We start from the raw sequence: 6,282 nt of genomic DNA on the forward strand, positions 1-6,282 counted from the left end.
CGTGCACCCCGGACGGTCCACGAGGACGCTAAAAATACATTTTACCGAACCCGTCACCTTCGGGTTTTTCTGGTTTTTCACCGACCAGACGGTCTATGCCTGAGGCCGAACGGTCCGCGCTTGGTCTCGGACGGTGCTCGCTTCTCCATCGGACGGTCCGTAGTGTTAACTTGTGTTTTTGCAGTGTCCCTGTCCGAGGGTCACCTTGATGTCGCGGATGATCCGTCGCAAGGGCCCGGACGGTATTCCGGACAGTCGATTTAGAATAGTTGTAGATGAACTTATGCACCTGAGAAATGATTGACTAGGCAAACTGATTAGTCCACAAGGTTTGTGATGGTCGTAAAAACACCAAAACGATTATAGGGAATGTTGAGGCTATTTCCCATTCACCAGACCGTCTGTGACTCTGCCAGAGAGGTTAGCTGGTCATCTGTCTCTGTCTCCCTTTGGCAAACCGTACGTGCCTGGAGGCCAGACCGTTCGCATAAGATGAATTGAGTTTGGGCAGGGAGCTATGTTTTTAAGACTTTGTACTACGAACCGTTCGAGGTTTTTCGCCGGACGGTAAGTGGTCCATGTGCGGACCGTCCGGCCTTGAACGGTGGACAGTCCGCTCGAATTACTTGACTGGCCAAGCCCTCTATTATTCCAAGTTGTCAGGTTCCGGACCTTCCGGCCCTAGTGGGCGGACCGTCCGGACTTGACTTTTCTGACAGCTCTGACAGGTTTCAAACAGTCGATATAGTTGTTACTAGTACGGAGGACCGTCCGGCCATAGGACGCGGACCGTCCGCATGTGCGGAGAAGCTGTGCTATATGCACATAACGGCTATGTTTTTGTTGAGGGCTATAAATAGAAGTGGAGCTCATGTGTGAGGTCTCTCTTGGCCATTCCTAGCACACATTGAACTCATTTGTGATCCTCCCACTCAAACACTCACACTAGTTGATTGAGATCGCATTCTAGTGAGTGATTGAGAAGCTCTAGTGCATTTGCATTCATTGTGATCTTTTGAGGCACTAGGTGGTACACCGGGCAAGCGTCATCGACTTGTTACTCTTGGAGGTTGTCGCCTCCTAGACGACTCGGTTGTTGTCTCCGTCGAGCTCTCTGTGAAGATTGTGGAGGAGTCACGAGATTGATTGTGAGGGGTTCGTGCCCACCTCACCGGAGCGGCAAAGGCGACGCTAGTGAAATCGAGGTATTGAGTGAGTCCACTTGGCTCAAAGATCAAGCCGTGTCTTGGTAGAGGAGCAAGTGAGAGCTTGAATTCCACCTCAACGTGGATTAGGGGTGAACGGCAAATCACTGATACCATGAGATAAATCTCGGTGTCCCTCTCTCAACCTTTATATATTACTTACAAGTAGTTGGTAACTTGTATATTGTTTATCTTTGTGGCATTAGCTTAAATTGCTCATTACATTTTGTTGTCTTATCAAGGCTAGTAATTTTTATATCTCTTGTCGATTTGATTAAATTTGTCTAGTGTATTTTATTTTAGTCAAAATCGTTTATTCACCCACCCTCTCTAGCCGGTGTCCTAGATCCTACACCCACGAGTCGTGATTCCCTCTCTAGCCTGGGTTGTACATACCTGATCTTCACTACCGAGGTGAATGACCAAGGCTTTACTACGAAGGTCTTTATAAAAGTTCTCTGATGATGTAGCCACTCGTTAGGTTTCCAAAATGTACCGCACTCCTCCCCAAGGGGCAAACCACCCTCAGCAGAGTGAGCCGCATACACCGAGCCCCATTGACGGCACGACGGTGAAGCAAACTATACCTCAGTTCCTCTAATTAATTAGCTAAGGAAGTCCCATTCCACCCTCATGGTTGTACTGTTATCTTAGGTGGTCATCCATCGAACGAGTCCTTACAGAGAGGCACTCGAAAAACTGCTCAAGCCCCCTTAAATATCACAATGCCACCATCATATCTAGAAATAAACATCGTATCATAAATAGTCTCATCATGTTCATTGCTTATAGTAGAGCGCTAGCATAGAGCTAATCCAAAAATAATCCAACCCAAATAGGTGAACAAAGATAGGATAAACAAAGACTAGTAAATCCTTAGGTATAAATTATGTAAATGCGGGGTGATGAATTATAAAATGAGTAGGACATAAATAGGTTAGAGGACACTTGCCTTCACCAACCAGCTGGTGCTCAGGGTCTTCTCCTGCAACTTCCTCGGACTCCGCCAACAGACCGTTATCTATAAAAGTGCAAACATACATTCCACATTCTTAACATAGAGGGAAACAATACACCATACAACAAAACATATCAATTAAACAGACATGTGGCGTAGGGCTCGTATTTACGACTATGCGAGAAAAGAACTACGACGACCAAAGCTACGGCCAACAGACATAGCGACTACATTAAGCGACTATGGACTAAAATATTTATCTCAACATAATTTTATTAATTGATACTCATGCGACACACAAATAAAATTGACGCTAGATTCTGATTAGTTCGATACGCGATAAATCGTCGCTACACTACACACTTTAATTATCATACGCAATCCTAGGTGAACTAAAAGAGTCATCGTGCGACAAAGCGCGCGACACGACGCATGACTTAAGTGAAACTTAAAGCTCTAAGGTCCATTCGAAGTAGTAAACGACGAGCGTGAAGCACGCTGGGGCTGCATGCCGAGGCCGTGCCACAGCAGCGGTGAGGCTACGCGCAGGGGCACGCGTGGGCAGGGGCCGCCGCGCCGGGGGGGAGCGCCAGGGCCACGCGGAAGGGGAAGGGCGCCGGGGCGAGGGGGGGCCTTGTGGGCAGGGGAGGGCCGCGGCGGGCAGGCGGTCGCGTGACTAACAACATCAAAAGCGCCACCAAGCTTTATCCCCAACCAAATGCTCTATCAAATGCCTCATTTGTCTTGAACATAATGGGTCCGTGAACTAGGAATATTGTTTTGCTTAGAGAAAAACAAAAGTGACTCATTAAGGACTAGTTTGGGAGCCATAAAACCGGAGAGAATTCGAGGGGCTACATTCTCATTCTTATTCAATTTTGAATAAGAAGGGGAATTTAATCTCTTCAATCCCATTTGGTTTTCTCGCTCCCAAACTAGTCCTAAGAAAATGGAAGTTAAGACAACATTCCTAAATCGAGAGCTAGATGAGGAAATCTACATGTAGCAGCCAGCTAGGTTTGTAGCAAACGGTCAAGAAGGCATGGTGTGTAAAATATTGAAATCTTTATATGGCCTAAAACAAGCACCTAATCAATGGTATGAAAAGTTCGATAGAACTTTGACATCTGTCGGCTTTGTTGTGAACGAAGCAGACAAATGTGTATATTATCAATATGGTGCGGGCGAGGGAGTAATTTTATGCCTGTATGTTGATGACATTCTAATCTTGGGGACGAGTCTTGATGTGAGTAAAGCAACAAAAGACTTTGTTTGATAATTTTGTAATTAAAGATTTAGGAGAAGCTGATGTTATTCTTAACATTAAGCTACTTAGAGAAGGCAATGGTGGGATCACACTTGTGCAATCCTATTATGTGGAAAAGGTTTTGAGTCGCTTTGGTTATAGCGAATGTGAGCCTGCTCCAACACCTTATGATTCTAGTAAGTTTTTAATGAAAAACCGAAGGATATCTAGGAAGCAATTGAGATATTTGAAAGTCGCCTAGAGGGTGGGTGGATAGGCGAAAACTGAAATTTATAAACTTTAAGCACACTACAAGTCGGGGTTAGCGTTAGAATAAAAGTTAAGTTCAGGAGAGAGGGGAAAACAAATCAACCAAGAAAATAAAGCGGATGACACGGTGATTTGTTTTACTGAGGTTCGGTTCCAATGAACCTAGTCCCCGTTGAGGTGGTCACAAAGACCGGGTCTCTTTCAACCCTTTCCCTCTCTCAAACGGTCACTTAGACCGAGTGAGCTTTCTTCCTTGATTTCTCGGGTCACTTAGACCCCGCAAGGACCACCACACAATTGGTGTCTCTTGCTTCGCTTACAAGGCATTAAGAGTAAGAATGAGAGAAAGAAAAAAGCCAACCAAGCAACAAGAGCAACAAAGAAACACAAGACAATCTTCTCACAAGTCCTTAAATACTAGAGTTGAATTGTGGACTTTGATTGGATCGGATGCTTTGATTTGTGTCTTGGAGTGTTGTATTTTGCTCTTGTATTGAATGAGGAGTAGTGAATGCTTGGATGGTTGGAGTGGAGGTGGTTGGGGGTATTTATAGCCCCCAACCACCAATTCAACCGTTGGGGCAGGCTGCTGTCGATGGGCGCACCGGACAGTCCGGTGCGCCAGCCACGTCACCCAACCGTTAGGGTTGTGACAGTTTCGATCGTTGGAGCTTTGTCTTCATGTGGCACCGGATAGTCCGGTGCCGCACCGGACAGGCACTCAATGCGGATAACTTTGGGAGCCAACTCAAATTAATATGAGCAAGGGGACTTTTGGAAAGGGAAAACAAATCAAATGGAGATCAACACAACTGAACACAGTGATTTGTTTACCGAGGTTCGGTTCCAAAGAACCTAGTCCCCATTGAGGAGGCCACAAAGGTCGGGTCCATTTCAACCCTTTTCCTCTCTTAATCGGTCACACAGACCGGTCGAGGCTTCTCCTTAATCACTTGGGTCACTAAGATCCCGCAAGGATCGCCACACACTTAGGTGTCTCTTGCTAGCTTTACAAAGTACTTAGAAGAATAAGAATGAGAAGGAGAAAGCAATCCAAGCAACAAGAGCAACAAAAGAACACAAAACACTCTCTCTCAAGTCACTAAGCAATTGAGTTGATTTGAAGGCTTGGAGAGGATTTGATCTATTGATTGTGTCTTAGAGTGTAGCTTTTTGCTCTTGTATTGAATGTTGAGTTCAGAAAACTTGGATGAATTGAATGGAGGTGGTTGGGGGGAATTTATATCCCCAACCACTCTTCTAGTCGTTGTTGTCGATGGCACACCGGACAGGGCACTATTCACTGTCCGGTGCCTGTCACGTCAGTAGACTGTTGGGGTTTGGAGCGGTTGACTGTTGAAGTCTTTTGTCCTCTTGCTGCACCGGACATGTCTGGTCCGTTCTGACTTCGCTGCACTGACTTCTGACTGCACACTGTTCACCTTTTTACTGTTCACCGCAGTCGACCGTCGGCGCATTTGACTGTTGCTCCGTTGGCTCACCGGAAATGTCCGGTGTACACCAGATAGTCCGGTGAATTATAGCGGAGCGACTCCCTGAGAAACCCGAGAGAGTAGCCAATTCGCGAGGTGCTCGGCCTGGGTTTATGTTAAACTTTATGCACCTGAGACAAATGACAACTAGGCAAACTAGTTAGACCACGTGGTTTTGTGATAGACGTCAAACACCAAAATCGATTATAGGAAATGATTAAGCTCATTTCCCTTTCACATACATATATGGGTTAATTGCTAGTCACATTTTATGAGATCTGGGTGGTCTATAGATATCCATGAAAGGCTATGGAGTTTGACTTATATGCTACAACCAGAGGGGATGCGCTCAGCAATCTAGTACTAGGAAAGAGTTTAGATGAAAATTATTCCACGTAAAACTGTCAATTCAAGGTCTAGTCCATTGTGCAGTTGCGGTCAAGTGTAGTCTAAATTCTAGGTGGATGTTCAACTTAACAGTTTCCATTGAAACACCAGTATATCAAACATTTGAGATGATGAGAGCATTTTAGTGTGACTTAGCATTTGGTGGGGATTGTTGAATTAATGTGGGTCTGACCCAAATTAATATTCAATAATAGTCAATGCTAAAGCCTGATTTAATGCTACGATGTACTAGTACTTTAGTACCATATCAGAAATTCAAAGGACAAATCAATTAACTTAAATAGGTGGACCATTGGTGCATCTATTGAAAAGTTGAGAAAATGATGAAGGATTGTCATGCGCGCGCGCCACCGGCCGTGGCCGTGGTAGATCGGACCTTGGTCTGAATATTTCTTCCTAATGGTTGCACATTTTGCCTGTAGTGATGACCGTCCATTACTGTCGTTCGTTACTGGTCGTTTTCTATGTTATGGCTAGTAACGGACGGGCTGTAATGGCTGTTAGCTAGTAACGGACGTCAATAATGCCGTCAGTTTCTGGCTAGCTGTAACGGTAGCTCCTATGGCGACCGTTAATGTTTGTTTGACTCCCTCTGCACGTGTCAAATAAAGCCTATTGGTGAGCAGATTTACTTCTGCCATCTAACATCTAAGGTACTCCCTCCGTTTCTTTTTAGTTGTCGCTGGATAGTTTAATTTTACA

Source organism: Zea mays, unplaced genomic scaffold (assembly GCF_902167145.1).
Source record: "Zea mays cultivar B73 unplaced genomic scaffold, Zm-B73-REFERENCE-NAM-5.0 scaffold_37, whole genome shotgun sequence".
NCBI classification, from domain to species: Eukaryota; Viridiplantae; Streptophyta; class Magnoliopsida; order Poales; family Poaceae; genus Zea; species Zea mays.